Raw genomic sequence first — 11,254 nt, forward strand, 5'->3', positions numbered from 1 at the left:
TTGTGTTAAAAGAGATCCATTCCAAAGGTCACAGCTTGTCAATAGAAAAATAGATTAGGTCATATGTGTATATCAAAGGTAATACATTGGGCTGGGAGGTTATGTGTATGTGTTGACCTAGCTTTGAGTTTCCATCAATAAGCAGGACCTGGGAGAGAACAGAGGTAAAAAGGAAGCTTTGCCTCTTAAGGGCTTCTTACTTTTTTTTTGGGACAAGCGTTGCTGTTTTAGTGGATATCCCTTGAAACAACTGGAGGCAGGGAGGCATACAGTCAGATCTTATGTTTTACCTCTGGTCTGGCAGAGAGCTAAGAATATTTGGAAAAAAAGAAGAGTAGATGGGATCCTCCATGCAAGTCCTCACTCTCAAAGATGTCAGGCTTGCCATTTGATCACTGGGTAGCACAGATGAGTAGAAAGCTTAGTGTAACACTGGCATCTGGCAGCTCCAGTATTTCTGTGGTATCCCATGGCTACGCTGACAGTTTCAAAAGAGGTGTAGCGAGTGGATTACCTTCACATTGTCCTACAAAAATGGAAAACTTACATGCAGAGAATCCCTTATTTACTATTCTAGACTTATCCGTTTGGAAAAAACATTTCTCTTCTACCCTTATCTTATCTATCTAGTGTAGAAAAAAGTTACTGGTACACCTCACTGCTGGAAAGCAAATTGTTATTGCAGCCAAAGGGATGTAAGCAGCTGGCCAGAAGCGTGCCACTGATTTCGTGGAACTGGGAACTGGCACTGGAAGTCCTTCTGCATGCCCTGTGTCTTACTTCAGTAAGCTTTATTGGAGGATATATGTCTAGTATAAAGCACAAGTTGGAATCAGCTCATTTTGTTCCTCTTTATTACTGACAAGCCTTCTGTTAACAGGCATGTGGGTAGAAACTTTTCATACTGTTCAGTCAGCTCTGTTTATTTGTATATGTTTCATGGACATGCTTAAGGTCTCCCTGAATCACTTGCAGATATGGAGCAACAGTCCCTCTGATACCCACATTTATCCTTTGGGCTCTGGGCTGAGTGCCCTGTTGTTTCTGTCTGAATGTGTATGTTCATGGCTAGAAGGAATAGAGAGAGAGAAACTGCTTGTGAAAAACAAACAGAAAAATCCCAAATGTTCAGGTCTATTCAAACTGATATACACAGAGCAAACCAAATGCACACTTCCCATTAACAGCTGTTGCAGGACCAACCGGGGGATCTCACACCTGTTTTGTGAGTTCTCCTAATATGACAGTAATTATTTATTTTTTCTGTTAGAAAAGTCATGATGAGTTTAATACAGTAGTAACTAGGGGAATATCCCACACCAAATGATAGAGCTATTTTAAGTTACAGCACATTGGTACCTAAATTGCCTGATATTTTTACTTTGTGTATATTGGTCATTAATTTGAAATTGCTCTGATTCCTATTGATTGGTTTCATCTGAAACACAAGCATCTATTACACAATATTGATTTTTGCATCACCTTCTGGCCAAGTAGGTTAATTGAATGGTGCTTGGGGAAACTGTTTCAGATACTGTCTTATATTTGCCTTCGAAGAGCTGATGGAATTATTTGACATTTAGCCAAAATATCTGCTGAAACTGCAGTTCGAGCAATGAAACTGTGTAACTCAGGTAGTGATTTAAGTTGCATTTTGAAGGAAATTTATTTCCCATTTGATATTTAAGCAAGATCCAGTTTCTGTTGGAGCCAGTGGGAGTTTTGCCGTTGTTTTTGCAGTTTCCCTCTGGACTATGGCAGTTTTAGGGAACACAGCGTAGCACAGTCCTGGTACTCTACTGTTAGGAAACCCTGCATTTACAGCACTGCCATGCATTGCACATGACGTCAGGGCACACAGGTCAAAATAGTTTCTTTTGGTTCTGGATTTTAGTACAAATTCAAAACCTAGTGTAGGTTTCATTCAACACTGAGCAGTGTGCTTATCTATCAAACAACTGGTGTTGCCTCATTAAAAAGAAAGAAAATATTCCTAATGCTTCACCTTCTCAAATACCTATGTGAAAAAAGAGGAAACATTTTATCAGTTACTCTCACTGAATATTCCTCACAGTCTTGCATTTATTTGTAAAGCATTCTGGAAGAGACAACGTGTTAAAGCTTTCTTTGGAACAGCCCCTTCCCAGGAAGCACACTGTAAGATGTTAATTACACACTGTAAAATAATGGACCATTTCTGTGGAATAATAACTGTTTCCCACCATCTGCTGAGATGTGTATCTGTCAAGAACGATCAATATTATCTGAGTACTGAAAACAGAAGAAGAAATGAAAAATTATTTCTGTTTCTTCTTTCTGTAGTCAGTGTCCTTTTATCTCAAGACCAAATGTTCCACTGTCAGCAGGTTGCTTTTCAATCATCTCTCTTCAAATACAAACATTTATTTGTGAAGCACAAGGTACACGAGTCAATTTTGGGGGGTGATAATGCTCGTGCTGTATCTTGTCTCTTGGGTTCTTTCTTGCAGCTGTGATTGCTCTGTTGTGGTTCATTAGGTGGTTCCTGGCATTTGTGCATTTCTCTGGCCTCACTCTGCCCATGCAAAAGGCCACAGAAATAGACAAGATGAGGACAAATCTGTGTCAGTAAGGATTTCTTCTCCTTCTCCAGGAACTTTAAAAGAAAAAAAAAAAAAAAGTGAATCCTTTGTATAGAATTAATATACTCAACTGATTTAGTTTGTTAATTTCATTAAGATGCAAAGGGAAAATACAGATGAAGCTTATAGAATGTGAGTTACCAGACGGTTAGGATAAGAGAAGCAGGTTGCAAAGTCCAATACAACATCTTTTCCTCCATGATTTACAAGTGACAAGTAACTCAATAGATAAAAATAGATGTGCTGGCTTTGCCAATGAAATTTGACTGTTTTCCAATCTATGTGTTATAATCCATATAAAGGATAAAACAATTCCATTATATATCCCTAGAATAATTTACTTGTTTATACTCATGTTGAGAACTTAATCAGTCTACATAAAATTACACTTTCCTTCTGTTGGAAAGTACTGGCCAGATTTTTCAGGTGAGGTACCTTTCATAAGCAGTCTTTGCTATCCACATTCCCAAAGTGAGAACAGTGGACTTCATTCTTCATTCTTTCCAAATTCCAACTCCACTGCCTTAACTGCAGAGCTGTTGTGCCAGGTCAGCTGGCCACAGAGCCACTGTTCAAACTCTCCATGAAAAATAAAATAAAATCAAGTGGTAAATCGGTTTACTTCCAGATGGAAGTAGATGACTCTTTACTGCAAAATGATTCCTTAAATGGTCACAGGCCTGGAGAAATATTACGTAGTGGCCTACCTAAGGATGCCCAGCATTTAAGTCTAAGCCAGTTGTAAATTTAGGTCAGAATATGCTACAAGCTGACCTGATCTATTCTCGGAAAAAGGCTCTTTGCTTCTCAAAGAGGAAAAATTTTTGCAAGGAATGGAAACAATGAAACACCAAAAATACAATGGAAAACTGGGTTTTGCCTCAGACAGATTAAAATTTGTTCACAAACACTTTCTTGTCTTTCTAACTTTAAATAATAATAATAATAAAGCTGATTTTATTGAAAGTATCAGTGGAAAAGAAACTGATTTTCCAACTCTTGTTATGCCTGCCTGCTATTGGACCTGTGGGAACTTCTTAAAATAGGCAGCCTTTGCCAGAAGAGATCCAAGAGTGAAGCAAACACAAAACAATTCTGTGCTTTACATTTATTCCATAGCCTACTGTCCATTTAGTTAGTATATTTGTAGCTTTTGTTTTATGGGTGTCATGACCTAAGGAATCCTTTAGGTCATGAAAACAGGTAATAGTTCACTTCTCAGCCTTTTGAAAAACACAGCAGAATTACTTAGAAGAAGGTGGAACTTTGGAAGGCTTTGCAAAGCTGAATTGCACAACAGCCCCAGATCCAGATTGCACAGGCTTGGTATTTTCAGCCTTTACTAGTGGAAACTCAGATACTAGCAGTAAAACACGTAGAAGGGTGTCACATTTAATATGGATTTACTTGTATTTGGATTATACCCTCACCCTACAGAAAAGAAATATAAATGCATGGAAGTGTTTATCAGAAACAATTCTGATTATTTCTATTTATACAGCCTTTATAACTTTCCTGTGAACCTCAGAAGGAAAATAAATTAAAAGCAGAGACAAACTTAGCTAAAGCCACAAAAACATGACAGCAAAGTGCACATCTATTGAGATGACCTAAACCCAATGCTTGCATTCGCTCTTTCCTTAGGTTCATTCTAATGTTAAAAGCCTCCTGTTGCCTCCAAGAATTTCACTGGCTCCAAAAAACATGTGTTTGGATTTAAGAAATCATATGTGGAATGTAGAAATAATATATAAGCAGGATCTGTTTGTTTGTTTTGTTGAGTGATTGATTCTATGATTCTATTTCTAGTTGAAGAATTTCAATCTTTTCTTAAAGATTTTCTTAAGGATTTCTTAACTTTCCTGTTAAACAGAGTCAGAGTTTCATATGAATTTGCCTACCTATAGAACCAGATTTTCCACAAGTGAAGTAACATGGAACAAACTGGGAATAGTGTGATTTACGAGTAAATTTTTTGTGACATGTAATAGTACTCAGGCTGTTTAGGATTTATAAACACACATAAAAGGAATAAATATCAGATACTCCATCAGGGACAGAGGAAGGGAATCACAGAATCACAGAACTGTAGGGGTTGGAAGGGACCTCCAGAGATCATCGAGTCCAACCCCCTGCCAAAGCAGGTTCCCTACACCAGGTCGCACAGGTCGGCATCCAGGCAGGTCTTGAACATCTCCAGAGAAGGAGACTCCCCCACCTCCCTGGGCAGCCTGTTCCAGTGCTCCGTCACCTCACTGTAAAGAAGTTCTTGTGCACATTTGTGCGGAACTTCCTCTGCTGCAGTTTCCAGCCGTTTCCCCTTGTCCTGTCTCCACTCACCACTGAAAACAGTCTGGCCTCGCCATTCTGCCCCCCACACCTTAGATATTTATAGACCTGGATCAGGTCCCCTCTCAGTCTTCTCTTCCCAAGGCTGAACAGACCCAGTTCACTCAGCCTTTCCTCAAAAAAAAAAAAAAAAAAAAGCTGGACAGTGTCTTTCTCTCAGATCCTGACAGACACATAGTGCAATTTAGAACAGGTTAAAAAGTTGTGTTGTAGCTAATATTTTTCCTTCTAGTTTTCTGTAAGTCTGGAAAACAGAGTGCTAACTGAATTCTGAATTGATGTGCTCTTCTTTCATCTTTGAGCCTAATAAATGTCTTGTAGAGTGAGGTCTAGAACTGGGCTTATTATACCAGTGCTGCAAAAGTGCACAATTCCCAATATTTTAGGTATGGAGTTTTTCCCCAAAACATGGTCAGGCTACTGAAGGGCAATTAATGTGAAGGGAGAAAGAGAGGTTCTCTTCTTCCCAGGCTTTATTAAAAACTGAGGAATACTAGGTGAGACATGAAAAAGGACCAGCCAACCTATTGCAGCTGCAGTACTTGCAACCCTGATGAGAAATGATCATGGATTGTACTGGTTCTGCTGCACCCAAGTTAAAATAAACTAAGGCTGTGTGTTGCAAGTGATGCATGTAAAATCCTCTTGTCAGCTGATGTGTATGGTACAGTGCATTATATGATTCACATGTGTTGGTAACAGATATCTGCAATGTTGTTTTGTGTATACAGGACACAACTGTGAGCTGGTGCTACACTGCAAAGTGATACAATATACTGCTGAAGCCATTGTCAGAATTTCAGTCTGAAATTTTGAGATATAAGGACAAGTGCAAAGAGAACTACCTGACAAGTCTGAAAGGTAAGGCTATGGGCCCCTTCTGTCTAACAAATGCACCTATGTGTACCTACACAGATTTTAGTTATCAGCTTGCTACCTTGAGCTACTGTGGAGTCCATTGCAATACGGATAGGTTTACCCAGCTTTTACTTACATGTGGCTGGATTTTCATAAGAGCTCATGTACCATTTCATTACGTAATGAAATGGATAGGATTTTAAAATTTCTTCTGTCGACCATGGAGACACACTGAACTGACCTGTTCTGATTATTTATCCCCCTTGGGAGTGCTCTGACATGGATTGCGTTCAAATAGTAATTTGTAATTGATCTCTCTCTGTATCCCAGTGGGTCTGCCCAATGGTTGTCAGTTCTATATATTGCAAGACCTGTTTTTCTTTAAAAAACTAGAGGGTTGTTTACTGGGATAAGTATAATTACATTCTACCAGTTCTGGTATGACAGGAATTTGAGGTGGAGCAGTGCATAGTTCAGAGTCCTCCTGGGACAAACACAAGTTCTGCCTGTGTTTATCCAGATAAATAATATTTCTTTTTTGTTGAGAGTGAACTGGCCAAACCAGAGCTTCTTAAGTTTGCTGTGGTGTAATAAATCCAAAATCCAGCTTCAGTTTTTTATCCAGCACATAGGTCAAAGGGTGAATGTGCTGAGCACCTGAGATCAGCTCCCCACTGAAATCAGTGGATCCAGTTGTTGAGTTCTCATTCAGTTCTTGCTCAGGCAAAACAATGAGTTGTGATCCAACTTTGTAGGCATCACATCAAGCACAGTCTGTCTGGATTTGGCTAGTGTCAGTTGCTTCTCTTGTTTTAAGAGGTAATTCCTTGAACTTATCTACACATGGCTACCATTACTTATGCATTTGATAACTTCAACAAAAGTTTTGAGTACCATGTTTCAGAAGCATCAGTCACTGCTCAGAAAGATTCAAGGTCATAGAGAACAGCATGCCTTTGTGTTGCATGAGAGCTTTTAAACATATTGCTTGACCAACTTGAAGCTGAAGTGCTGTGTGAATCACTGACCTTGAGGGAATCCTTCTGGTAAACATCGCTGTACCTGCTAAATCTTTGAGCTGTAATTGGACTTTGTTAACAAGGATGCTGTGTGTGGCATTCATCAAGGAAGGTTGATAAACCACTCCAAATGAGAAAGTGAACCTACCAGTTTAATTTTAATCGCTGACATTGGTCATGGATCACTGCTTGGTCTCTGTTTTTTTAATTTCAGTAGAATAGTTATTGTAATTTGCAAGAACGCTGCCTTCTGCTTCCTCCTGAATTTGCCCTTCAGCATGCATTTGTTGCAGTAACATTTTGAACATGCTGAGTTCAAGTGTGTTTATGATTTGAGTAATATTACATACATTCTTTAAATCAAGAAATTAAAAAGCATTGCAGTTTGCTTGTCCTTTTTTAATAGAGGATATGCTATTTCAAATTTTGTCAGTGTTCATTATGTAGTCTTAAAGGCAAATGAATTATAAACCATGAAAAATACAAACACACTAACTTCAGAGTTTTTACAAAACTAAGGACTGTTCATCTTTCTGGGGGTAATTAGGACCTATTGACCTCATCTTAGCATGTTACTGAAGTCACTGCAGAAAACTCATCATTTTCTGTATCATGGTACAAGTTTGGTTTGCAAAGTAGCCTTGCACTATGCAGTCTGGCTTCATTTTTGCATAGGTGCCAATGCATAATGTCCTCATGGGAGGATATTATGGAAAAAAAATGAGTTCTGCATTCATTCTGTGGTCATTACTCACCTCGTATCAAAATAACTTACAATAAAAATTATTTTTTTCAATGATTCTGAAATCGTCCAGAACTTTGCTAACACTTTTAATTAACAGAGTATCAACTGATGAGAAAAAAAAAATCAACAACTGGTAGAACACAGATGGCTGAATACGTTGTTGTAAGCTTAATACATTTTTAGTTGTTATTAATTACGATATTTTGAGTAAATTTGACTGAAGTTACAAAGCAGTCACCTCTTAAAGCTGCTTCGTATCTCCACACAGGTATTTGTGCTATATGCACGTCATCCCATTCGCCATTTACTTGTGAGTAGTTTTAATCCATTGTTCTCACTAGGAGCTATTTGGGAAGCTTTCCAACAAAAACTTGTAATTGTTAGTATTATTGATTACAGAATGAAAAATACCCCATATGTCTAATTCATCTCACAGTTGTAATAGCTGATCCCAGCTACTTTGACAGTTAAACCTTTACTGCTGATTTGGTCTGTAAGACCTAAACTAACTCCCTTCCATATGGTAAGTACAGTTGCATATTCCACAAATCATCTTCAGATACATTTTGGTGAATCATCTTGCTGTAAATGCTTGATCTCCGCATAGCACTTCAGCATCATTGCTGGTGAATCATTCTGGCATTTGTACCTTACGCATTCTTTCCAGAACAGAAAAGGTTGGGGTGTGTGGTTGGGTTGGCTGGAGGTACAGGAGTGGAGATAAAGGCTGAGAAACTCTTAGGAATATAACTGGGCTTTTGAAGAGAAGTTATGAATTATGCTTGGTTATTACTTGAACTAAATTCAGATGCCTATTTAGGGAATATTTGGACAATATACAGTATAGACAGAAAATGGAAATTATGCCTGCCCATACTAGTGGAAGGCATAAACACCCAAATTGAAGGCTTGCTCAGGAAAAGTACCTGAAGGGGGTAGATGCAGTGTTTTGTTTCCTTTGCAAATGATACTTTCTAAGTAAGGAAATTGTATTTTCAGGAAGACAGATTTAGCTGAGTGTTCTAGCAGTCTAATTTTGGTTAATCATCAAAAACTTCAGCAAAAACTACAAACCTGTGTTGAATAAAACAGGTGAGTACTATTCTGCTGGCATAACTTGGATTGGTAGTTGAACTTGAAAAATAAAAATTTCATATTAAAACTATTTATCTGCTTCCAAGTACGATAATTCTAGAACCGTGGATTAGCAAAATCTCAGAGTTCAAGGAAATCACATAGAAGAAGAACTGCTTACTAGCAAGACTCTGCCTCCACGTGATTCTTAGGTATTTTGAAGAACGAATAGATTTGTGAAGCATAACTTTTCCCTAAATAACCATGTTGAGTCTGCTATAATATGTCATGTTTAATCAAGTATCTACCTTCTTTGTTATAATTTCTACCAATTTTTGTAGGGCAAACATCAGATTTACTGGTCCATTGTTCTGAGGATCCATTTTGGAGCTCTTCACAGAAAACCAGCCCCACATTTGCCACTTTCTATTCCTTGAGGACAGAGCCTATTGTAACTTACAAATTACGTGCCATCATTGTTAGTATGCACAAAAACTGGCACACAACTTGACGATTAGTTGCTATTTGTTTTATGGATTTCTTCTAAAACCTTTTGTACTGACATTTCACTTCATGACCTTGTGGCCAAGAGGGCCAATGGCATTCTGGGGTGCATTAAAAAGAGCGTGTCCAGCAGGTCGAGGGAGGTGATCCTCCCCCTCTACTCTGCCCTGGTGAGGCCTCATCTGGAGCGCTGCGTCCAGTTCTGGGCTCCCCAGTACAAAAAGACAGGGATCTCTTGGAAAGAGTCCAGCGGAGGGCCACCAAGATGGTGAAGGGCCTGGAGCATCTCTGCTATGAGGAAAGGCTGAGTGAACTGGGTCTGTTCAGCCTTGGGAAGAGAAGACTGAGAGGGGACCTGATCCAGGTCTATAAATATCTAAGGTGTGGGGGGCAGAATGGCGAGGCCAGACTGTTTACAACAGTGTGTGAGACAGGACAAGGGGAAACGGCCGGAAACTGCCGCATAGGAAGTTCCACACAAATGTGCACAAGAACTTCTTTAGGTGAGGTGATGGAGCACTGGAACAGGCTGCCCAGGGAGGTGGGGGAGTCTCCTTCTCTGGAGATGTTCAAGACCTGCCTGGATGCCGACCTGTGCGACCTGGTGTAGGGAACCTGCTTTGGCAGGGGGTTGGACTCGATGATCTCTGGAGGTCCCTTCCAACCCTTACGATTCTGTGATTCTGTGTGACATATCCTCCATTTCTTTCCCTTTTAAGAAAGGTTGTAATATAAGATACTTTATAAACTTCTTCATGTTGATCAAAGACATGAAGAGTTTGTTTAATTTTCTTACAGCCTTGTCTTCTTTTGATGCACACTGCTTGCTCGTTGGCCTTGCAGATTTTTGGCAGAACTTCTTGCTTTTGATGTGTATGAAAAAGGATTACATTCATAGTGTTTCTGCCTTAGTAAAATGTTTCTCAGAACTATTTTGATTTGCCTTGCTTTCTTGTTAAATCTCATAGCCAAAGTATATTTTTCTCCCCTGTTCATTTGAAAACATTTTCATTTTTTTGGAGGATGTCTTTGTGCTTCTAACTTTCTATTGTTGCCTTGTTATTAAGTATCCTGGACTCTTTTGATCTTTCCAGAAGTATTTCTTTAAGTGATATTCATTTGTTCTGACTATCTCATATTTCTAATGTGTCTTTGAGGAGTTACGTACTGCATGCAAGCATTTTACATTTCTTGCTACTGCCTTTATTTTTTAAATATTGTAGTGGTGGATTTCTGTTTCTTGGTCTCTGTGTAGAACTAAATACATTTTGGCCACTGTGTGCTGCTCTCACAGTAATGTCTCACATACAACTTGCTATGAGGGAAAGAATTTTCTTCCTGCTTTCCCCAATTAGATGGTCCCAACATGAAGTCGTTGCTCTAAAGCAATATCTGGAATTTTGTGTCATCTTTAGAAGAAGCTGAGAATGAGTTTCACACCCATATGCATCTATCATTTGACACTTCACTGAGTAATGACTGGTGCTAAGGCAGGCAGGCAGGCAGCAGCATGGGGAATCTCTGAATTATTCACCTCCCTACCTTACAGAGGAAAGTCTGCAGTGAATCCTGCTGGAAAAGTAGGATTCTGATCATAAAGTGATCATAAAGTATTTGTGAATGAAAAAAAAAAAAAGTGTATCTGTAGACAGAAATCCTGACCTGACAGAAAGGTTGTTTGAACGAATTAGCTACTTCAGTTCTTACTATTTCTGGCTTTATTCCTAAAGTGTTACTTACTTTACTGGAGAAGACACTGATAAAAAAAGAGATTAAAAAATCTTTTTCTCAATGTGTTTGAAAGATGGAAAACTGCACATAGTCTGCCAGCAGAAAGGCTTTGCTAAGCCTGTTCCAGGCTCCACAGGTGCATATGAGTAAATGAGGGGGTAATGCAAACGAGCATTTGTCACAGCTCTGTTGTTCAGCGCAGGCAATTCACAGTCTCTGTAATAACACAAATGTAATTCCTGTGCTCCATTGGGATTTATAGTGGTCATTTCCTACCAATTGAATCCACAGAAAAGGAACACAGCATCGTACTTTTCAGACGCATTGGCACCCGTATGAAGAAAATAAACAGG

Source organism: Tetrao urogallus (assembly GCF_951394365.1).
Source record: "Tetrao urogallus genome assembly, chromosome: 13".
Lineage (NCBI taxonomy): Eukaryota > Metazoa > Chordata > Aves > Galliformes > Phasianidae > Tetrao > Tetrao urogallus.